The sequence below is a fragment of the Pipistrellus hanaki genome, assembly GCF_964339955.1.
Source record: "Pipistrellus hanaki genome assembly, chromosome: X".
Lineage (NCBI taxonomy): Eukaryota > Metazoa > Chordata > Mammalia > Chiroptera > Vespertilionidae > Pipistrellus > Pipistrellus hanaki.
In genome coordinates, this window is record NC_140524.1 from 47,128,245 (window position 1) to 47,153,712 (window position 25,468).

General features: G+C 40.5%; 1 protein-coding gene across 4 annotated transcripts in view; it reads right to left on the reverse strand.

Moving 5' to 3' along the window:
- The window catches only part of VSIG1 (V-set and immunoglobulin domain containing 1), a 149,317-nt gene extending 125,000 nt beyond the window's left edge, over positions 1 to 24,317 (reverse strand). For 2 of the 4 annotated variants that reach the window (XM_084870493.1, XM_084870491.1), the window contains exons 1-2: positions 24,073 to 24,299; positions 21,514 to 21,580 (exon numbers count right to left, since the gene is read on the reverse strand). The gene's annotated coding sequence lies outside the window, so the exon portion shown is untranslated. Of the gene's footprint in view, positions 1 to 21,513; positions 21,581 to 24,072 lie in introns of all 4 variants that reach the window. The other 2 variants (XM_084870492.1, XM_084870494.1) reach the window with 2 other exon arrangements.
- Between the last annotated feature and the right edge of the window lie 1,151 nt (positions 24,318 to 25,468).

The following is a 25,468-nucleotide window of genomic DNA, read 5'->3' on the forward strand; positions in this document are numbered from 1 at the left end:
AAAGACATAGCCCGCACATGAAAGAAAAGCAGGCATCACCAGAAAAGGAAGTAAAGGAGTCAGAGGCAAGCAGCCTACCAGAGCAAGAATTCAGAATAATGATCATAGGATGGCTAAAAAGAATGGAAGAGAAATTTGGCAATAACCAAGAAGAAATGAGGAAGAACCATGAAGAATTGAAGAAGAACCAAGAGGAATTGAAGAAGAACCAAGAGGAACTGAAGAAGGAACAAGAAGAAATGAAAAATGACATCACTACCATGAAGAACTCAATAGAAAGCATCAAGAGTAGACTAGATGAAGCAGAGGACCGCATCAGTGAGCTAGAAGATAAGATGGAAAAAAATACCCAAGTAGAGCAGCTTCTAGAAAAAAAGATTAAAAAGCAGGAGGAGAGCCTACGGGAGCTTTGGGACAATACGAAACAAAATAATATTCGAATAATAGGGGTTCCAGAAGGAAAGGAAACTGAGGTAGACATGGAAAAAGTATTTCAAGAAATAATGACAGAAAACTTTCCTGAGATAGAGAAGAAAAAACCCACACAAATCCAAGATGCTCGCAGAGTCCCAAGCAAAATAAATCCCAGAAGACAGATGCCGAGGCACATTATAATTGGCAAACAACAACAACAAAGTAAGAATCTTAAAAGCAGCCAGAGAGAGACAGAAAGTGACATACAAAGGAACCCCCATTAGACTAGCAACTGATTTCTCAACAGAAACATATCAGGCCAGAAGGGAATGGGATGAAATATACAAAGTCATGCAAAGGAAGGGTCTGAATCCAAGAATACTGTACCCAGCAAGGCTATCAATCAAAATTGAAGGGGAAATCAGGAGCATCACAGACAAAAAAAAGACTAAAGGAATTTATATCCACCAAACCAGCAATGCAAGAAATGCTAAAGGGTCTACTGTAAAAATAAAGAAATAGGAAGTGAAGAAGGAACACGGGTAAAGAATAAAAATGGGGTCAAATGAGTACCTATCAATAATAACCTTAAATGTAAATGGATTAAATGCTCCAATCAAAAGACATAGGGTGTCAGATTGGATAAGAAAACAAGACACATACATCTGTTGTCTACAAGAAACTCACCTCAGAAAAAAAGATGCACACAGACTGAGTGTGAAGGGATGAAAAAAAGTTTTCTAGGCAAATGGAAATGAAAAAAAAGCTGGGGTAGCAATACTTATATCTGACAAATTAGATCTCAGAGTGAAGGACATAACAGAAGATAATGAAGGCCACTTCATAATACTAAAGGGAACAATCCAACAAGAAGAAATAACCCTGGTAAATATATATGCACCCAATACAGGAGCACCTAAATACATAAAAAAAACTACTGGAGGACATTAAGGGAGAGATAGCAATACAATCATAGTAGGAGATTTTAATACCCCACTGTCACCCTTCGACAAATCATCAAAACAAAAAATCACCAAAGAAATATCAATCCTAAATGACTCACTAGACCAGATGGAATTAATTGACATCTTCAGAACATTCCACCCCAAAGCCACAGAATATACATTCTTCTCAAGTGCACATGGGACATTCTCAAAGATAGACCATATTTTGGGACATAGGCAAAGTCTTTTCAAATTCAAGAAGATAGAAATCATATCAAGCATCTTCTCAGATCATAATGGCATAAAACTGGAAATTAACTACAATAAAAATAATCCAAAAAAATCAAACACATGGAGACTAAACAGCATGCTATTAAACAAGGACTGGGTTACCAGAGAAATCAGGGAAGAAATTAAAAACATCATGGCAACAAATGACAATGAAAACACAACAATCCAAAATCTATGGGACACAGCAAAAGCAGTTTTGAGAGGGAAGTTCATATCCTTACAAGCCTATTGCAAAAAACTAGAAAAAAGGCTAACAAGTGATCTAACTCTACAACTCAAAGAGTTAGAAAAAGAGCAACAAGAAAAGCCCAGTGTAAGCAGAAGGAAGGAAATAAAAAAATCAGAGCACAGATAAACGACATAGAGACCAAAGAAACAATACATAAGATCAACAAAACCAAGAGCTGGTTCTTTGAAAGGATAAACAAGATAGATGGACCTCTAGCCAGGCTAACCAAGAAACAAAGAGAGAGGACCCAAATAAACAAAATCAGAAATGAAAGAGGTGAAATAACAACAGACCCCACCGAAATACAACGGATTGTTACAAAATACTACGAACAACTCTATTCCAACAAACTGAACAACCTGGAGGAAATGGACATATTCCTAGAAAAATACAAACTGCCAAAACTCAATCAGGAAGAATCTAAAAATCTCAATAGACCAGTGACTTGGGAAGAAATTGAAACAGTCATCAAAAAGCTTCCAGCAAATAAAAGCCCAGGGCCAGATGGCTTCACAGGAGAGTTTTACCAAACATTCAAGGAAGAACTAAAACCTATCCTCCTCATACTATTCCAAAAAATACAAGAGGAAGGAACACTTCCAAACTCCTTCTATGAAGCCAGCATCACCCTAATACCAAAACCAAATAAAGAAAACTCAATGAAAGAGAATTACAGGCCAATATCCCTCATGCCAAAATCCTCAACAAAATTCTAGAAAATCGACTCCAGAAGAACATCACAAAGATCATACACCATGACCAAGTAGGATTTATTCCAGGAATGCAAGGATGGTACAATATCTGCAAATCAATAAACGTAATACATCACATAAACAAATTGAAAGATAAAAATCATATAGTCATATCAATTGATGCAGAAAAAGCATTTGATAAAATCCAACACCCTTTCCTGATAAAAACTCTCAACAAGGTGGGAGTACAAGGATCATACCTCAACATAATAAAAGCTATATATGATAAACCCACAGCCAACATTATACTCAATGGGCAAAAACTAAAACCATTCCCTCTACGAACAGGAACAAGATAGGGATGCCCACTCTCACCACTCTTGTTTGACATAGTACTGGAAGTACTAGCCATTGCAATTAGACAGGAGGAGGAAATAAAAGGCATCCAAATTGGAAAAGAAGAAGTAAAGTTATCCTTATTTGCAGATGACATGATATTGTACATAAAAAACCCAAAAGACTCCATTAAAAAACTAATTGACTTAATAAATGAATTTGGCAATGTAGCAGGATACAAAATTAATGCCAAGAAATCCATGGCATTTCTATACACCAGCAGTGAAACTACAGAAACAGAGGCTAAAAAAACAATTCCATTTACCATTGCACCAAAAAAATTAAGATACCTAGGAATAAATTTAACTAAGGAAGTAAAAGACCGATTTGTGGAAAACTACACGACACTGAAAAAAGAGATAGATGTAAGGAGATGGAAGAACATACCATGTTCATGGATTGGTAGAATCAACATCATCAAAATGTCCTTACTTCCTAAAGCAATCTATAGGTTCAATGCACTCCCCATTAAAATACCAACAGCACATTTCACTGACCTAGAAAGAACTCTCCAAAAGTTCATTTGGAACAATAAAAGACCCCGAATAGCCACAGCAATCCTGAGAAAGAAGAGTAAAGTAGGAGGGATCTCAATACCAGACTTCAAACTATATTACAAAGCCACTGTTCTCAAAACAGCCTGGTACTGGCACAAGAACAGACATATAGATCAATGGAATAGAATCGAGAACTCATCAACCCAAATCAATATGCTCAATTAATATTTGACAAAGGAGGCACGAATATACAATGGAGTCAAGACAGTTTCTTCAATAAATGGTGTTGGGAAATTTGGACAGACTCATGCAAAAGAATGAAACTACATCACCAACTTATACCATTCACAAAAATAAACTCAAAATGGATACAGGACTTAAACATCAGACGGGAAACCATAAAAATATTAGAAGCATCCACAGGCAGCCAAATCTCAGATGTATGCCAAAAGAACTTCTTCACTGATACTGCCCCTAGGGCAATGGAAGCTAAAGAGAAAATAAACAAATGGGACTACATCAAAATAAAACGCTTTTTTACAGCAAAAGAAACCATCAACAAAACAACAAGAAAGCCCACGGTGTGGGAGAACATATTTGCAAATAATGCCACTGATAAAGGTTTAATCTCCAACATTTACAGACAGCTTATACAACTAAATAAAAGGAAGATGAATGATCCAATTAAAAAATGGGCAATGGACCTAAATAGAATATTTTCAAAAGAAGACAGAAGGAAGGCCAAAAGGCACATGAAAACATGCTCAAAGTCACTAATTGTCCAAGAGGTGCAAATCAAAACAACAATGAGGTACCATCTCACTCCTGTCAGAATGGTCAACATCAACAAATCAACAAACGACAAGTGTTGGCGAGGTTGTGGAGAAAAAGGAACCCTCATACACTGCTGGTGGGAATGCAGACTGGTGCAACCACTGTGGAGAACAGTGTGGAGTTTCCTCAAAAAACTGAAAATGGAACTCCCATTTGACCCAGTAATCCAATTCCTAGGAATATATCCCAAGAAACTAGAAATACCAATCCGGAAGGACATATGCACCCCTATGTTCATAGCAGCACAATCTACAATAGCCAGAATTTTGAAACAGCCTAGGTGCCTGTCAGCCGATGATTGGATCCAAAAAACTATGGTACATCTACACAATGGAATACTATGCTGCCATAAAAAAGAAGGAATTCTCATCATTTGCAGCAACCTGTATGGAATTGGAGAACATCATGCTAAGTGAAATAAGCCAATCAATGAAAGAGAAACACCACATGACCTCACTCATTTGTGGATGATAAAGAACATTATAAATTGATGAACCAAGAGACAGATATAGAGACAGTAAAGCAACAGGCAGACTGTCAAATTATAGTGGGGAGGGGAGGAAGATCTGGGGGAGATAATAGATCAACCGAAGGACTTGTGTACATGCATATAAGTACAACCAATGGACATAAAACTCTGGGGAGGGTGGGTATGTATGGGAGGGAGGGAGGGGGGCAAAAAAAATCAATAAAATATATTAAAAATAAATAAATAAATAAAATATTTAAAAAAAGAAAGAAAATGCAAATTAACATATAAATGAAATGGAACCAAACTACAGAAAAAGATATTAAAATTACCAAAATAGTACCATGAACAATTTTCATATCAATACTTTTAAAAATATAGGTGAAATTGATAATTCCCAAAATAAATAGTCAAAATTGACCTAAGACATGGAAAATTAATCATAGAAGAATGTGACATGATAATTTGCCTCATAACCCCAGGCCAAAATATTTTGTGAGTTTGAACCAATCATCTAGAAATAAATAAACTTTATATAAATTTTCCACAGCAAAGTAAAGGAAGGGAAATGACACAATACTATAAACTTGATGTCAAAACTGACAAAAGAAAAGAAATTATAGGCCCATCTAACTTAAGATCCTAGCTATTAAAATGTATAACCTTAATACCAATACCAAAATTAGACATGCACAAGAAAACTATATGCCATAATTTTTCACAGGAGTCCTAATGGCAATTTTAGTGAGACAGTTATTCATTTAGCGTCCCTGATCTTCATCTACTAAATGTCAGCAGGTTTTCCCACATACATACCAAATAAACTATGACAACCAAGAATACCTCCAGACATTTCCAAATGCCTTCTAGAGGGGTGGATCAGGCCCAGGTTGAGGATCAATGCTATAAACAATATCACTTCTGAACACAGATACAAAACAGCTAAATAAAATAATAGTCCCTCAAATCCTGCAGTACATTAAAAAAGATACATCATATCCTCATAGGATAATCCTAAGAAATGCAGGGAATGTTTAACATTTACAGATCTTTGAATATGGAACAGGGCACCAACTCCTTATGTTAGGGAGACTTATAATCTGATAGATAGGGCACCTGAATTAATCTGAAAAATCTTTTATTTTAAACTAGTGTCCTGGTGCTCGATTCATGCATATTGAAAGTAAATTAATTAGAATAAATATTTTAATATCACTATTCATCCTTTCTCTATAATAGAAATGTCAACCAAATTCACGATCGACAATGACAATGGAAACACACACATGCGATTGATGCCAGCGAGAGCCTCTATATGTATTGCACATGCATGAGTCAACTTAGCTTTTAAATATAAATCTTAAAACACATGTATTTATGTAAACAGAGGATTGAGTTTTTCTTAAGTTTCCTTTTAAGGCCTGTGCAAAGAGATTGAGGAGGTGACTCAGCTGTGAATCCAGCAAGCAGAACCAATAAGCATGGTCAGACCAACTCACAAGGAGTCAAACATCATCTCATAGCCTGATGACTAAGGACAATAACATCTGCAGACCTCCAGGGCTGCACATAGCTGCATTCCTTTCCCAGCCTCACCCAAGTCCATTCCCCTTTATAATCCTATCCCCTGCACCTTGCTGTAAGATAGGATTTGAATGCTTCTAAGAACTCTGTCTTGGTTGGCTAGCGTTCTCAATAAATGTGTTATATGGTTCAACCCTGCCTTTGTTTATTAGACACAGTGACAGGCAGCCCAAACCCACAAGGGGGTTTCCTGGTAACATTTTGGTGGCTCTGCTGGGATCCTCCTCTGAGCCCTAAGGTAAGACCCTATGGGGAGTGACAAAGGACTCAGGGTCGTTGCCTAGACTTGGGAAACTTCTTGCAGGCACCTGTGCAAACTCGCTAGCAGCTTCTGAGTTATTTAATTGAGGGACTTTCCTTAAGTGCTTACAAACTTTACCAGTCACCTTCGCTATTGGTTGAATCAGCGTTCTGTTTGCACGCCTGTTATCTGTATGGCCTGAGCATTGTAAGCCAGGAGTGGCATATTTAAGGTACCATCTGTTTCTGGGTGTTGAAAAGCATGGGAAATGCACTGGCAATCCCACCTGGCAGCCCACCAGCCACATTCTGGCAGATTGTTCAACTTATGCTTATGAATCTACTCGAGGCCCAGTGCACAAAATTCATGCATGGGGGCGAAGGGGGTGTCCCTCAGCCCAGCCTGCACCCTCTCCAATCTGGGACCCCTAGAGGGATGTCCGACTGCACATTTAGGCCCTCTCACAATCCAGGACTGCTGGCTCCCAACTTCTTGCATGCCTGCCTTCCTGATTGCCCCTAACCGCTTCTGCCTGCCAGCCTAATCACCCCTTAACCACTCCCATGCCAGCCGATTAATGTCTAACTACTCCCCTGCTAGCCTGTTTGCCCCCAACTTCCCTCCTCTGCTTGCCTGATCACCCACAACGGCCCTCCCTTGCAGGCCTGGTGCCTCCCAACTGCCTTCCCCTGCTGGCCATCTTGTGGTGGCCATCTTGTGTCCACATGGGGGCAGGATCTTAGACCACATGGGGGCAGCCATCTTGTGTGTTGGAGTGCTGGTCAATCTGCATATTACTCTTTTATTCGATAGGATAGAGGCCTGGTGCATGGGTGGGGGCCAGTTCGTTTTCCTTGAAGGGTGTCCTGGATCAGGGTGTGGGTTCCATTGGGGTGTGGGTCAGCCTGGCAAGGGACCTGTGGTGGTTTGCAGGCTGGCCATGCCCCCTGGCAACCCAAGGGGAGGCCGGGGTATCTGGAATTTATCTTCTACAATTGAAACTTTGTAGCCTGGAGCAGAGCCAAGCCTCCTGCTCACTCCATGGCTGGCAGCCATTTCTATTGGGACTTCTATAACTGAAACTTTGTAGCCTTAAGCAGAGGCATGGGCCCGCCAGGGTGTGTGGAAAGCTTTGCTTCCTCCATTGCCGGGGCAACCCTAGCCTGCTCTCTCCAGCTCCATGGCTGCTGCCATTTCTGTTTGGATTTGTTTACCTTTTACAATTGAAACTTTGTAGCCTTGAGTGGAGGCCTAGGCTGGCAAGAGCAGGTAGAAAGCTTGGCTTCTTCCATCACCTGGGAAACTCAAGCCTCCCTCCTGCTCTCTATGGCCATAACCATCTTGGTTGGGTTTATTTGCATACTCGCTCTGATTGGCTGGTGGGCGTGGTTGGTGGGTGTAGCGAAGTGATGGTTAATTTGCATATTATTCTTTTATTAGGTAGGATGACTAAAAGGGAAGGATAACATGTAAATTGCATTGTAATGAAATATATAACCATGTCATTTTAAGGTGCTTCCTTTTGTCATTTACAGCCAGATATTGTTTTACTCTGATACATTTACAAAGATGTTACATCTTCTGAAAGATCCATGGCAAGGACTCTTGATTTATTTTAAACTATATATCTCTGAGAATAAACTTGCAGACCATTCCCTTAAACTAGATAAGAATTATTTGAACTCTATAAGTATTTAGATTTATATAAATACTATCAAGAAAAATCAGGAGAAACAGAATTTTATTATAGGGCTGAATGAGATAAAAATAATTGTATGGAGAGAAACCAAGATGGTGGCATAGGGTGGACACCCGAATGCAGCCTACCACAACAAATTTGAATTTAGAACTGAAAAACAGGGGAAACATCATCCTAAAGCGCCGGAAGGCTGGCTGAGAGGAGGCTCTACCATCTGGGAAGGAGAAAGAAGGCACGCTGAACCTCAGGCACTGTTAAGATGCGGAGAACTGTGCACACGAAAAGGCGGCTGCAGAGTTCTCTGCCGGCTTGCTTGCGGAGCGCAGAGAGAGCGTGCCGAGTTTGCTACAGGCTTACTCCCTGCGCGCGGAAAGGGTGGACAGCTAATGCGCCGCTGGCTTTCTTGTTCAGGAGGAAAACAGAACCACCCTATTGCTCTGATAGACGGCCCCAGACAGGGAGAGGCCAGACTGTCAGGCAGTGGGCAGAGATCTCTCGGAGGTGTGTGAAGCCAGCGGCCATTACTATGGGACTCAGAAACCAGACCCTCGTAGGGAGGGGCTGAATAAAGCTTGTCTGCACCACCCTAGACTCCTCTCCATCCAAGCGGAGCACAGAAGCCCTTCCAGTGGCTAGCTTCCTCATTCGCTGCCAATAGAACTCTCCTAGAAAGGGGCAGATGGGAATCTAAAGCTTGTCTGCAACTAATTGTGTGGGATTCAACAAAGCTTGTCTGTGCCACCCCGAGACTCTGCCCCATTCAAGCGGAATACAGAAACCCTCCTAGCTGAGACACTTCTGATCCTCATAGCCAATTGGCTTGGAGATCAACGCTTCCCAGTGATACCAACAACAAGCAAGTTAACAACAAGACTGCACACACAGCCCACAAAGGGCTACACCAAGACTGTCCACCTCAGGTAACTGAGAGGCTGACTCACTGAACCAAATAGGACACCTTAGCACACAAAGCCACCCTACCAACTCAGGGAAGCTGTGAAAATGCCGAGACAAGGACATAGATCACAAACAAAAGAAATGGAGGAAAAGAAGAGACTGGATATAGAGTTCAAAACCACTTATAAGGTTTTTCAAGAATTTCCTAGAAAAGGTCGATAAGTCCTATGAAGAGATGAAAAGGGATCAATAAGAACTAATAAGGGATCAACAAGAAATAAAGAATACATTGTCTGAAATAAAAAATATTATACAGAGTCCTAAAAACAGAATGAAAGATCACAAGAATCAAGTCAAAGATTTGGAACATAAAGAGCCAGAAGATACTCCTCCGCAGAAGCAAGAAGACAAGAGAATCCAGAAAGTTGAAGATAATGTAAGAAACCTCTGGGACAACTTCAAGCGAACCAACATCAGAATTATGGGGGTCCTAGAAGATGAGAGAGAGCAAGATATCAAAAACATACTGAAAGAAATAGTGACAGAAAACTTCCCCCACCTGGCGAAAAAATTAGACTTACAAGTCCAGGAAGCGCACAGAACTCCAAACAAAAGGAATCCAAAGAAGACCACACCAAGACACATCATAATTAAAATTCCAAGAGCAAAAGACAAAGAGAGAATATTAAAAGCAGCAAGAGCAAAGCAGGTAGTTACCTATAAAGGAACACCCATATGATTGTCAGCTGATTTCTCAACAGAAACCATGCAGGCCAGATGGGAATGGCAAGAAATATTCAAGGTGATAAATAGCAAGAACCTACAGCCAAAAATAATCTACCCAGCAAAGCTATCACTCAGAATTGAAGGCCAGATACAGAGCTTCACTAATAAAAAAAAGCTAAAGGAGTTCATCACTGCCAAACCAGAATTATATGAATTGCTGAAGGGGGTTCTTTCGGAAGAGAAAGTAAATAAAGACAAAAACTATGAACAACAAATACGTAACTATCAGCAAGTGAATCTAAAAACCAAGGGAATTAAAAAAATTTGATGAACAATATTATCTGGTGAATATAATAGAATCAGGGGTATGGAAGGGGAGTGAACTGACGATTCTCGGGGAAAAGGGGAGAGAGGGGTGTGGGAAGAGACTGAACATAAACTGTGCACCTATGGATGAGGACAATGGGGGGTGGGGAAAGGGCAGAGGGTGGGGTGAGAACCTGGTGGAGGGGAACAATGGAGGGGAAAAAATGAGGAACATTTGTAATAATATGAATAAAGATTTATTTTTAAAAAATAATTGTATGGTTTTTGTAACCTTTATTAAAAAATATTGCTGATTTTTTAACCTTCTTGTTTTCCAAACATAGAGAACTTTTTTGCCCCCAACTTAAAACAATTTAGTAAATTATACTTTCATAAACAATATTGAGGCATTTATATTTTTCTCCCTGCCTCACCCCTCTAGAATTTAGATTCTCTTAATGAGTATTATTGTTCTCAGGACAATGTATTTGTTTGCATAAATCCAATAAGAATTTGATTTCTTCATAACAGGACATAACCCAGTTTCCAACTGTGGTTTTATTAACCGAAACTTTGCTGGAATATCATGTCTGAAAGAGACATGCCAGGAATCTGGAAGTCACCAGAAGTGCTAAGGAATAAAGAGTGACTTTGAAGCTAATAAACCCCTTGGATAAATAGCCTAGTACCTTGCTTGGTCACATGGTTCATGCAATCTTTCCAGGTCAGGAACAAAGGTTGCTTTCCTAGAGATATCAAGATACCAGTGGGGATCTCAAAAACTTGAGGAAGATACCCAAACCTATAAGTATTATAGGCAAAGCCCAATAGCAACTGTGTGGTCTGGCTTCTTTGCCCTGAGAGGAAACTTTCTTGTGAGATCCAGCAAAGCAGATTTTAAAAAAAAAAGTCTATATAATTAATTACTATTTTTGTTGTGTTTATTCAAATAATCAGACTAAACTGGAACTCAACTGAATGCAGTAAATAAATTAGTCTTGATTTGGCTCTTTGATAAAAATAAGGTTAATGGTAGGGAGAATTGTATTTCAATGGAAACCATAATCTGAGTTTGCCTATTTTTAGCTTCTTATTACAGAGAAGCTTGAGAATAGATTTAGATGTGTTAATATGTATTACTTTTTAAAATATAGATATTTCTTAAAAATGTGAATGTATTGCTAATCTGAGGAATGTTAATTGCTTCCTTGTCATCTAAAAATTGTTTCTAAGAGTTAAGAATTTTAACTATTGTAGTTAGAAAGAAGTTATGTTTCTAAATGATTTAAGAAGAAACAAACTAAAAGGGACTAGGCAAGTTACAGAGGGTCCGTGTAAGCTGCAGGAGGTCTGTGTAATTAAAGAAGAATTAGAGTTAAGGAAGTAAAAAAGGTGAGAAGGGATATAATAGGAAGAAAGGATATTAGAATAGGAATACTTAAGAAGAAAATATTCATTTATGAATACTAGAGGACCGGTGTATGAAATTCTTGCACTGGGGAGGATGTCCCACAGCCCAGCCTGCACCCTCTCCAATATGAGACCCCTCAGCGGATGTCCAACTGCAGGTTTAGGCCCGGTCCCACATATATTACCCTGTGGGATTGGATTTAAACCTGCAGTTGGACATCCCTCTCACAATCTGGGACTGCTGGCTCCTAACCACTCACCTGCCTGCCTAATTGCCCCATAACTGCTCCATTGCTGGCCTGATTGACACCTAACTGCTCCTCTGCCAGCCTGATTGCTCCCAACTGCCCTCCCCTGCTGGCCTGATCACCCCCAAGGCTTTTATTAGTATAGATATGACCCTGCACAGAGCATTTTACTAACCCTGCTTTACAATAAAGGCTTGATAATTGAATCATTAGGACCAGACACCAAAATTTACTTTCTTTGAATAGTGGAGGGAATAATTATCTTGTCTTTAATTTACCCAGAAATTAAAATGAGATAATGACTTAGAGAAGTATAAAAGCACCATATAAAAACAATTGTCTTTTTCATGTACTGAAAAGATAATGAAGTGGTAAAATGAAAAACACTTTTTATTCTTCCCCCTTACTTCCTTTACAGCCTTTATTTAAACTTTGAAATTTATAAAAATTTCACTCCAAATTTCATTTCTTTACATTCAATATTATTTTCTATTGGTTTCAGGTTTTTTTTTCTTTTATTAGTTACAGAATAGTGGTTAGACAATCATATACTTTACAAAGTGTTCCCCGATATTTCCGGTACCCACCTGGCATCATACCTTCATTACAACACTATTGACTATATTTCCTACTTAAGTGACAATGGGTTTACAGGTTCCTTCCAGTCTTTCGTGTTGCTCGTCCTTCCCTTTCTTTCTCACTTCTTCCCTCATTTTCCTTATATAGTATTTCAACTGGCCATCAAAGCTCAGTGAAGGCACTGGGACACGCTTCATCCATTTTACAGACCAGGAAACTGAAGCCAATTCCAGTTGGTTGTGGAACTTGACTTGGCACACAGGAAGCCCTCAAAGCCATGCTCTCTGCCCTTCCTAAGGGGCAGCCTCCAGGCAAACACAACAAACCTTCCCATCAGGCTTCTGAGCCTCTTTCTCAAGCACCTCTTTATTGCAGATGCTCCACATTCTTTCCTCTACCCGGTCCTACTGTCCCCCCCCCTTCTCTGGAGCAGGTGGAAGGCTTTGCACTCACCGCCTAGGCATGCTCTGCCATGGGGCAGGGTGGTGCAGGCTTTTGGGTTAAGGAGGAGCAGGAGTCACTGCCTCTGAAGGGCAAAGGCTGCCTGGGTGAGGCCAGTTAGCACTAGGAGCTTCTCTGAATCACATCAGTCAGTCTAGTACCCTGCAGTGCGGCACCCTTCCACTGAGGTTGCACAGACCCTCAACCCTCGTCTCAGGGGTGAGGGTCCTTGCCCCTCTGCCAGGGAGTCCTTCCATGCCCCTTTATCCCTGGTTGGGCCCACCCACATCTTAGGGCCACTACAGAACCACTATCTCTCTGCAGATGAGGCAGATCCCAGTCCTTGGTCTCCACGAAGCTGTGAATCTGTGGCCAGAGGCCCAGTCTAGATGTTAGCAACCCCATGCCTGCAATGTTCCCAGTGCCACTGGGGCTTGGATAAGTGGGCCCAGCCATGCCTACCCATGGGAGTGGCTAGGCAGGCCCAGCTGCGCCTCCCTAGGGCTGCGATGTTCCCAGGACCCACAAGAGTGGCTAGGTGGGCCAGAGATGTTCTTAGGGCCCCATGGGAGTGGCTAGGCAGGTCAGTGATGTCCCCAGGGCCCTATGGGAGTAGCTAAGTGGGTCCAACTGCACCTCCCTGGGGCGGCAATGTTCCAGGGGTCCCACAGGAGTGGCTAGGCAGGCCGCTGCCCCCAGCAATGGACCCGGACCCCTCTGGTGGCATCTGGCTCTGCTCACCCCTCCTCCTTGGGTCAATGGACTTGTACCTTGTGGGTGGTGTCTGGCACTGCCCACTAGGCCTCCTCCACCCCCAATGGACCCATAACCCCAGAACTGGGCCATGGTGCTGCCTGCCCTGCCTGCATATGCAAATTAACCACCATCTTCGGTGTGTTCATTTCCATACTCTGATTGGCTGTGGGTGTAGCAGAGGTACAGTCAATTTATGTATTTGTCTATCATTATGTAAGATAATGAACAACAGAGAGGAGAAAATGGCGGCAGAATAGACAGATGTGTTCAAACCCTAGTCTCAGAGCAGATAGAAAGAGCGCCTGAAAGTCATTCGGGGAGTGTTTGGTGGCAAGCTAAGGGATAGCAGAACTCTAAGAGAAGGTGGGGGACTTCTAGACGGGGTTCCCTGATCAGGCAGTCTGCACTGTGGCTGAGTCCTCTCCCAGAGCTATGGGCTCAGATGGAAAACTACTCCATCTTGCAAGGAAAAGTGGATCTTATCTGAGGCCTGAAAAACCCACAGCTGTGGAGACCACCGAACAGCTGTGAGTCTCCAATCAGCACAAACATGCGGATTCAAGGGAGCTCTTAACTTAAGGTGACCAGATTTTAACATTGGCAAAGCTGGACACCATTGATGGGGGAGGGGGTCTTGATTAAAAATTTGGTCTATATGGAGCATACAAAAAATAGTATTGTAATATATATTTTTAAATTTCAACATAAGTACAATTTACAAATATAATAAATAAATAAAAATTATGTATAGTTGTGTCACTTTCAAGGCCGGTGCTAGACTTTTTGCCGCCACTATAAAATATAAATAATTCGAGTACTGTCAGCTAAATTCAATAAAATTTATGTATTTATGAAATAAATAAATAAATTACTTACCTAAATTATCTAAATAGCTGATTTGTAATGACATCACTTGTTTAACTAGCTTACTAGCACGCAGTACGATTTGTATAGTCTGAGAGACAGTTACAAAATGTTTTTGTCATTGCCAATCCCCAAAATGCCATTGTTCATTAAGTCCAAACAATGGTGGTCAAATTCTTAACAACTGATAAAAAATGCGAACTTTGATAAGCAGCTCTCGATAATTAGTTCTCAACAATTATTTGTTATTATTAAAGTTTAACATTATAAAAAACAAAAATAATATAAAACTCATATCCTGGCTAAAAAGCCACATGGCCATCAAAAACCGTATATTCCCTTCCCGTTCTCCCACCATTCCCTAGCTTGTCAAGCATTCTTTCCAAAAATTGGGACTGTTTTAAAACGCCGTGGGACAAATGGTTAAAAATTGGGACTGTCCCGCCAAAAGCAGGACATCTGGTCACTTCATTTTAACTCCACCACAGAAAGGTCAGATTTTGCTTGGGATAACATGAGGTATCTGGGTCCCGGTGGCTGTGGCTGCGGCTGTGGTGGCTGTGGCAGCTGTGGCAGTGGCAGCAGTGGCAGAGAGAAAAGCCCGCGCTGCAAGACTGAGGACCGGGGAGCTCTGTGCACGCAAAAGTCCCTCACTGTTGGGTCTGGCATGATCCGTGAATGTGGAAAGGGGTCCTCAAGGTTGCTAACAGAAGGGATGTCTAAAAAGCAACCCATTCTGATCTGACACGAAGGGAGAGCATAAGAATTTGAAAGATGTGGAGTCTGCTTGAACTTGCGCACAGACCTATCGTTCGCACACCTGGGCTTTTTCCCCTTCATCCCCTTGCTTCTTATTACTAAGCAAAGACCACTCAGTTTGGCATGCCCTGGGAGACTGCAGGGGGAAGTTGCTTTTCTGGAAACTGGGGATCAGAGCGGGGAGAGACCATCTGGGAGTCAGCTCGGAGGCAGCCCACCTCCACAAACCAGTATTGAGTGCCATAGAAAAAGAAGGCTAGAGCAGCCAAAAAGATGGGGAAGTCGATCGAGAAACACTGCCACCTAGGGGCTGAATTACAAACTGACTTTTTTATTATTAGTTTTATTTAATCAAAAATAAAGGCATACAAGAAATTAAGAAACAGCCTAATTAAAAATAAGGACTGGCTTACAATACTGAGGAGCAGTGGAACACAGGGAACTGCAATACTGTCTTGACTGAGAAACAGGTGTGCCAAACAGAATAACAGAGGAAGTTAATGACCTTCACTACTGCACATTTTTATGCTAATTTTTTTATTTTATTTTCATTTTTTGCACCTTTTACTTAAGAAACGAATTTCTTGCCGAAACTGGTTTGGCTCAGTGGATAGAGCGTCGGCCTGCAGACTGAAGGGTCCCGGGTTTGATTCCCGGTCAGGGGCATGTACCTTGGTTGCCAGCAAATCCCCAATAGGGGGTGTGCAAGAGGCAGCTGATCGATGACTCTCTCTCATCGATGTTTCTAACTCTATCTCTCTCCCTTCTTCTCTGTAAAAAATCAATAAAATATATTTTAAAAAAAAAGAAAAGAAATGAATTTCTTTCTTTTTTCCTCATTTGATTTTACCTTTTCAAGTATTACATTTTTAGTTGCAATCATCATTATTACTACTGCTATTTTACCTTTTTTGTTTCCTTTTTCTTTTTTTTTTTTAAATTGCCATTTTATTTTCTCTTTATTTTACATTGGGATTAGTGTTCTTCATTCTATTTTCATCTTTCCTTTAGGATCCTTTAACGCTATCTCAAAATGACCTTTATGCCATCACTCTTCCTAACCTTTCCCCTTTTGGTGTCCTGTTTATCTTAACCCTCTCCTGGTTTTAGATTTTTCCCTATTCTTTAAGTCTACCCCCTGCTAAAATTTCACCCTACTTATATATCTAATTTCCAATCCCCTGCTCCAAGTGCATGCACACCACTCCTTTCACTCTTAACTATCAAAAAAAATTGTTTTTCTCTCTGTCCTTTTGTTGTTTGCATGAATGTTGATTATATTGAATTTTTATGCTTTTTAGTGAGATTGTTTTGCTTATTCTTTTATTGTTGTTGCTTGGTATTTTTTGTCTGCTTTGTTTTTGTTTGTTTTTTACTTCTGTTTCCCCTTGCCTCGCTTGATTTTAGTGGGTGTTGTAGTTTGTATTAATCTCCAAGTACTGTTGCTGGCATTTGCTGGGATTAGTGGTTATTTTATTGAAATCTTCTCCCCATACATATAGTTTGTTCCCCTTTTCTCTCTTAGTCTTGTTTTTGTCTCTCTTATTTTTTTTTCTCCAGCAGTACATTAGTAAGATCATACACCATGACCATGTAGGATTTATCCTGGGAATGCAAGGATGGTACAATATCCACAAATCAATAAACGTGATACATCACGTAAACAAATTGAGAGATAAAAATCATATAGTCATATCAATTGATGCAGAAAAAGCATTTGATAAAATCCAACACCCTTTCCTGATGAAAACTCTCAACAAGGTGGGGATAGAAGGATCATGCCTCAACATAATAAAAGCTATATATAATAAACCCACAGCAAACATCATACTCAATGGGCAAAAACTAAAACTATTCCCTCTAAGAACATGAATAAGACAGGGATGCCCACTCTCACCACTCCTGTTTGACATAGTACTAGAAGTATTAGCCATTGTGATCAGACAAGAAGAAGAAATAAAAAGCATCCAAATTACAAAAGAAGAAATAAAGTTGTCCTTATTTGCAGATGATATGATATTGTACATTAAAAAAAAATCAAAATACTCCATCAAAAAACTAATAGACTTAATAAATGAATTTGGCAATGTAGCAGGATACAAAATTAATGCCAAGAAATCTATGGCCTTTCTATATACTAATAGTGAACTTACAGAAACAGAGACTAAATAAGCAATCCCATTTACCATCACACCAAAAAAATTAAGATACCTAGGAATAAACTTAACTAAGGAGGTAAAAGACCTGTATGTGGAAAACTACAGGACACTGGAAAAAGAGATAAAGGAAGATGTGAACAGATGGAAGAACATACCATGTTCATGGATTGGTAGAATCAACATCATTAAAGTGTCCATACTACCCAAAGCAATTTATAGGTTTAATGCACTCCCTATTAAAATATCAACAGCATATTAAACAGACCTAGAAAAAACTCTCCAAAAATTCATCTGGAATTTAAAAAAGACCCCAAATAGCCATAGCAATCCTGAGAAAGAAGAATGAAGTAGTAGGGATCTCAATACCAGATTTCAAGATGTATTACAAAGCCACTGTCCTCAAAACAGCCAGATACCGGCACAAGAACAGACATATAGATCAATGGAATAGAATAGAGAATCCAGATATCAACCCAAACCTCTATACTCAATATTTGACAAAGGAGGCATGAACATACAATGGAGTCAAGACAGTCTCTTCAATAAATGGTGTTGGGAAAATTGGACAGATACATGCAAAAAAATGAATCTATATCACCAACTTATACCATCCACAAAAATAAACTCAAATGGATAAAGGACAAACAAAGACAGGAAATCATAAAAATACTAGAGGCATCCACAGGCAGCAAAATCTCAGATATATGTAGAAAGAACTTCACGGATACTGCCCCTAGGGCAATGGAAGCTAAAGAGAAAATAAACAAATGGGACTAGATCAAAATAAAAAGCTTTTTTACAGCAAAAGAAACCATCAACAAAACAACAAGAAAGCCCACTGTATGGGAGAATATATTTGCAAATGTTATCACTGATAAAGGTTTAATCTCCAACATCTATAGACAGCTTATACAACTAAATAAAATGAAAATGAATGATCCAATTAAAAAATGGGCAATGGACCTAAATAGAATCTTTTCAAAAGAAGACAGAAGAAAGGCCAAGAGATACATGAAAACATGCTCAAAGTCACTAATTATCCGAGAGATGCAAATCAAAACGACAATGTGCTACCATCTCACACTTGTCAGAATGGCTATCATCAACAAATCAACAAATGACAAGTGTTGGCGAGGATGCAGAAAAAAAAGAACCCTTGTGCACTGCTGGTGGGAAGCAGACTGGTGCAACCACTGTGGAGAACAATATGGAGTTTCCTCAAAAAACTGAAAATGGATCTCCCATTTGACTCAGTAGTCCCACTCCTAGGAATATATCCTAAGAAACTAGAAACACCAATCAAAAAGGATATAAGCATCCCTATGTTCATAGCAGCACAATTTACAATAGCTAGGATTTTGGAAACAGCCTAGGTGCCCATCAGCCGATGATTGGATCAGAAAACAATGGTACATCTGCACAATGGAATACTATGCTGCCATAAAAAAGAAGGGATTCTTATCATTTGCAGCAACCTGGATGGAATTGGAGAACATTATGCTGAGTGAAATAAGCCAGTCAATGAAAGAAAAATACCACATGTTCTCACTCATTTATGGATAATAAATAACATTATAAACCGATCAACAAAAAGATAGATACAGAGACAGTAAAGCAACAAACAGACTGTCAATTTACAGCAGGGAGGGTAGGGAGATATGGGGGAGATAAGAGATCAACCGAAGGACTTGTATGCATGCATATAAGCATAACCAATGGACGCAAAACTCTGGGGAGGGAGGGCATGTATGGGAGCAAGGGGGGGCAATGGTAAGATATGTACATATATAATACCTTAATTTAAAAAAAAAGAATTGCAAAACAATAATAATAATAATAAATAAATAAATAAATAAATAAAATAGCCCAGCCCAAAAAATGGGAGGAAGATAGCTGAAACAAATATCGCAAAATGTTGATGGCTATTGATATTGAATTATGGCTCCATGGAAGTTTATTATACTCTGTACTGTCATCTATATTTGGAAGTTTTCATAATAGAAAGTTTTTAAAAAGTTATTAATGTAAGTCAATGCATTAACAATTTAAAAGGGGGAAAACTATATGTCTAACTTATAGGTGAAAAAACAGTTGCCCGTGTTGTTGGCTTAATCCCCAGAGTGGGGTGTGCAGGAGGCAGCTGATCAGTGATTCTCTCACATCATTGACCTCTCTCTCTCTCTCTCTCTCTCTCTCTCTCTCTCTCTCTCTCCTCCCTTTCTTTCTGAAATCAATAAAAATATATATATATTTTTAAATATATTTTATTGATATTTTACAGAGAGGAGGAGAGAGGGATAGAGAGCTAGAAACGTCAATGAGAGAGAAACATCGACCAGCTGCCTCCTGCACACCCCCCACCAGGGATGTGCCCGCAACCAATGTACATGCCCTTGACCGGAATCGAACCTGGGACCCTTCAGTCCACAGACCGACGCTCTACCACTGAGCCAAACCGGTTTCGGCTGAAATCAATAAAAATATTTTTAATAAAATAATTATGCTGTAATATATATATATTCTAACATACATACAAATACAAACTGGGCTTTTACAATTTATATATTTCTGTGTTGTTTGATCATTTTTATAATTAGCACAGTTATGCATTATTTACAAAATATTGTGATAATTATTTCCAATATTCAGATATGAATTCATTATGCTGTATGCCTTCAATTTATACAATGTTCTATCTCAATTATATCTCACTAGAACTGGGGGAGGGGGGAACCCTTAAAGGAGTACTTCCATTTTCCTAGGATAAAGCCCAAAATAATTAAGGGGGCCTGCTATTCAGCCTCAGCTCACAATACTTTCCCTCTTCCTTAATGTCCTCTAGTCATAGGAGATGCCTCCCAGTTCAAGTCCTTTATACATGTTCTAGCTTCAGGTCTCTCCACATGCTGTTCATTTCCTCTACCTAGAACACTTCCTCCACCCACCCCTCACCCATCTCCATCTATCCTAATTGATCTTTCAGTTCTCATCACTTCTTCAGGGAAGCCTTCCCTGACATTCTGAACAGGGTCAGATCCTCCTGTTATAAGCACTTACAGAACCATTATTTTTCCTTCATAGCTCTTACCACAATTTGTGGTTTTTTATTTACAGATGAGATTATTCATATCTGTTGTCACTCCTACTAGACTAAAAGCTCCATGAGAGCAGGACTGTTGTCTATCCTGCTATAACCTGATATCTAGTAAGAGCTCAGTAAATATTTGTGAAAGAAATAACTTCTCCCTGTTAATCAGAGTGGACCTTGGCTTTGGCACTAGTTCCATTTTTCTCTCCATTCCAATCCCTGCCATCATAAAAATAGCCTCGATGACTATAGATGACTCACACAACATTTTAGCATCACTATCCTGTGATCTCCCCTACTTCTACAACCTCTGACCACATGCCACTTCACATGCCATTAGTGTTCTAATCTAGATGACCCCATAACCATGGAGCTGCTCCACTTCAAAATTCCTGAACTCCACTATCTCAATCTCTGGCTATAACCTAGCCTTATTACTTCTTGGCTCTCAAATACTCACTCTTCATTGTCATCAAGATCTACCTTCCTTTGACTTCTCATTGCTTTACTCCCTATCCAGTCTAGATGCTATAGTACATCATTTTAACCAGTCTCTTGTTAAGCAGCCTTACTGCTCTTACCATTTTAATCTACCATTTACTGAGCAGTTACTGTGGGTTGCCATATATGCATTATCTCTCTAATTTATCACACCTATATGAGGTAAAAGCCACCATTATCCTCTTTTACAGATAAGGAAAAGGATTCTTAAAAAGGCAAAGTAACTTGTCCAAGATCACACAACTAGAAATTAGTAAAACAGGGTGAAGTTGGGATTTGAATGAGATGTATCTGACACCAAAGTCTATGCTCTGAACCAGTAGGTTATTTTGATGCTCAGAGGGAAAGTTAACTCTGGCTGCAACATGCAGAATGAACAGGATGGAGCAGGCAAGTTTGAAGGTTTGGAGATCAAGTCAGCCATCCAAAAGAGATTTGCTGGTAGACTAATAATCATCTACCCAAATATCATAAAAAATTAAAACTTACTTCAGTTGTGTGATTTTACAGGATGGACTTGGTGGGCTTTGTCTAAGAACAGCACAGCTAGGTATGCCTAGAAGATACCAGAAAGAAATCAGTAGTTTAACACATTCTTTCAGAATAAAGTTTTTACTTTAACTTCTCTTGACATATATATACTGTATATATTGCCATGTATTCATTGCTTTCAAGTGCTGAGAATTTGTCATAGTCATATTTATACTTACATTAACCCTGTGAGCTACTATCCCATTTTATAAATGACAAAAAGGAGGCACAGGAAGACCAGGGAAATTGCTTTGGTCACACAGTTAGTTAATGGTAAAGATAGGGTCAGAACTTAAGTCCACTGGTCTCCTACTAGTCACTGACCTAACCAAGTTCCAACCTGAAGATCATACTCCCCATACTACTCACAGGCTGTTGAGACACTTGGGGGGTGGTAGTGGTAGACCAGGACATACTACTAATCCCTATGCTCTAACCTTGGCAAAAAGCCAATGGGCAGATCTGAGGCTGGTGAAGTCACCAGGCTGGCACACCAGAAAGGACCTTGTTGCAATTTCCTCCACTCAACTTTATGGAGAAGGCCATGAGGTCTTACACTGGAAGCCATCCAATTTTATACCCCCACTCAGAGAGCACCATGTCCCTGAGGAGCACCAAACCTGGAAGCCACACCAAGCCCAGACAGGCTCACAGAAAGAGTAAGGAACAGTTCAGTCACCTGTTCCCCTTCTCCTCTTACAGACTCAAATGATACATGGGAAGTACCAAAGTAGCCTATTTGGGTTTTCTCCCCAACTTTAAGCAGTAATTTGGGGTCCCCAGATTGTGGTCCCTGGACCTCTCTATGCTTATGCGCAAACCATTTGCCCTTTCTTTTTTACATTTTTGAAGAGATGGTCAATTGTTTTCCTCAGTATTTCAAACAGGTCACTCACCCTCCCGGCCACCTCAAAAATAAAAAGTCAGTGAGGCAGGATACTTAGGTGTTAGGAGAATTTTTGGCAAGTGGGAAAATGGAAACTGAGACAGATGGTTAGCCAAATAGGGCGAAACAAATCAAGCAATTTACATCCAGCTAGTAAATTGCAAAATCTTCCATAGACACTTGAGAGCAAATGGTTTAGCCTCTCCTTCCTAACCAGAGAGTAAATAGCTTAAATCAGTGTTTTTCAACCTTTTTTGGGCAAAGGCACACTTGTTTCATGAAAAAAATCACGAGGCACACCACCATTAGAAAATGTTAAAAAATTTAACTCTGTGCCTATATTGACTATATATAAAGTAATTCTCTTGAATAGGAATCAAATAAACACAAAGAAAGTATTTTATAATTACTTTATTATGAAATATTAAGTAAACAAAATAGTGAAAAATTATAAAATTCTTGTCTTGTCTGCACCTACGGCACACCAGGCAACATCTCGCGGCACACTAGTGTGCCGCGGAACAGCGGTTGAAAAACGCTGGCTTAAATCACCATGGTCAGGGAGAGAGATAACAGAGACACAATCAGTGCAATTAATGCCAGCCAAATCCAAGGATGGATAAAGTCAGGGAAATAAATAACAACCAAAACAAAAACAAAAACAAAACAATTAGAACCAAACAAATTCAAGATAGAGACAAAACTGACCAGAAAATGACACTGATCTCTCTATTCAGTCATTTTGGTGCACCAATATATTATTTAAAAACACACCTGGAAAACTGATGAATATTTTGTAGAAACCCTCCCCTGAGACCTCCTCTCTCTCCCCAAAGATAAATAAAAGCCCTCAAGACAAAGGATGTCAGTTGCTCTTTCCAGAGCATGGCCACGATGTTTCTTTCTCCCACGTGAACTTTCTTCTAAATTCTAAGAGTCCCCAGGGACTTGTAACCAGGGGAGCAGCAGTTGCTCCTTAGCTAACCCCCAGAACCTGTCTCCAAGCCTTTTCTCTAACTTTTCTAGAGAGCAAAGCAGCCCGTCTAGGCTCTCTCCTGTTGCTTCTTCTATCCCAAGATCCATGTCACTGTTCCTAACTTTAATAAAGTACTCTCAAAATCAGCATTTACTATGAATCCCCAATGTATAATCTGGTAAGAGCTTCCTATTCTAATCCCTGCATTTCCAGTAAAGGCTTCTATTTTCAGCTACCAGTATAACTCAAATTCATAGATCAAAAACTACTTGGGAAGAATTCTCTGACCTTTGTACTGGATCTTGCAAGCACTGAAAATCAAGAACCCACACACTACAGGCCTCGGGGGCTGGTCCTTTTCCGATGGCATCAGCATTCCTTTCCCTTCTCCCCTCCCCATGCACACACACCTGTAAATCGCTACACACACACACACACACACACACACACACACACACTCCGCACAAAGGCGCATCCCCAAAATGCTCATCCATACACCCCTCCACACGCTCATCCCGGGGAGCCTCTCACTACCCCCTCACCCCTCTCCCTTCTCCAGGGCTGGCTTCTGGGCCCTGAGGTCCTGGCCCTCCTCTGCCCCCCAGCTTCGCGGGCAGCGAGAAGTCCCCCTAGGAGGCGCGCTGAGCTCACCCACCCAGCCTTCGCAGCCTCTCAGGCCAGTTTGACTTAGCAGCCAAATCCCTCCTCACATCACAGAATGTGCGGCTCAGGGCCAACAGGGAAGCAAGTCGCTGGGCCAGAACGAACTCCCCCGATTTCCTTTCCCTCCAAATGGGCAGGGCGCGGGACTCCTTGCTCGCTGGACAAAGAGCTCACCAGGTTCCCAAAGCCGGTTTGCCCTTCCTCTGCTTCCGGTCAGAGGGGGATTCAGAGGGAAAGACAAGTTCTTTGGGGCGGGAATTGGAAATGAATCACAGAGGAGGCGGCTCCAAAGGAGGGCGAGGCCTGAAAAGGGGAGGAGAAATTGGGAGATGGGAGAGAAAGGCGGGGGGGGGGGGGGGGGGGGGGGGGGGGGGCGGAAAACCGTGGCAGGTACAGTTTTGAGGTTGTTTAGTGTAGTCCTGGGAATCCTGCCTGCTCAACACTTAAACCAGGAATCACTGGGCTGGGTCATTTCCTCGGTGCTGTCCTTAAACTCATTACTCCACACCAAAGACAGCCAATGCCAAGACCTTTGACTAGCAGCCCACCAGGTACCACGGAATCTACTGGTCTGGGGCAGGGCACAGGAATTAATTCTTCATGGGGCCTATAATAATCTTACCTCAAAGGGTTGCTCATAGGATTAAACTAGTTACTACATCTCAGACGCTTAGAATAGTGTCAGGGAGAGTGTAAACTATCATTGATAGCTCCTATTATTACAAAAGTATTCATTCATTGATTATCTGTTCCCCCTCTAGATTATGAGTCTCCTGAGGGCAGAGAGTATGTGTTTCATTCATCACTGAACTCTAGCACCTGGCACAAAGAGGCTATCAATAAATTACTTGTTGAACAAATGGATAAATGAATGATTGAATAACTGACTAGTGGCTATGCTAAGACTCTCTCCTATGCCACGTAGGAGGTATATTTGTGGAGGTTTGAGGAAGAAAGGCTATGTTGGGAAAGGTGGCACAAAGGACCCCTGTTGTTTGGTACATAAAGTGACTTGCTCTACCCTTGGAAAATGGAATGTCTTTGGTGATTTTCTAAATGGACACATTGAAGACTGTCAGACAACTGACCTGCAATTAGAAACCAAGACATATCTAGCTATAGCAGTATTTTTATCTTTTGCAGTTAGTGAGTAAAGCAGGATGAGAGAGAGGGCTGAAGTGGAAAACTCAAAAATAATGGTGGCAAATATAAGTGTTCCAAGTAAATTGAAGTGTGTATGGAGGAGCATAGTCACCTTCAAAGGGATTAGGATGCAGGCCATAGATTAACAATAATGTTATCCACCTCTCTGTTATAATCATAGGGTTTTTTTATGATCTGCCCTAATGTCCCAACATTTGGGGGGGGGGGGTAGGTGTGCAGATTAG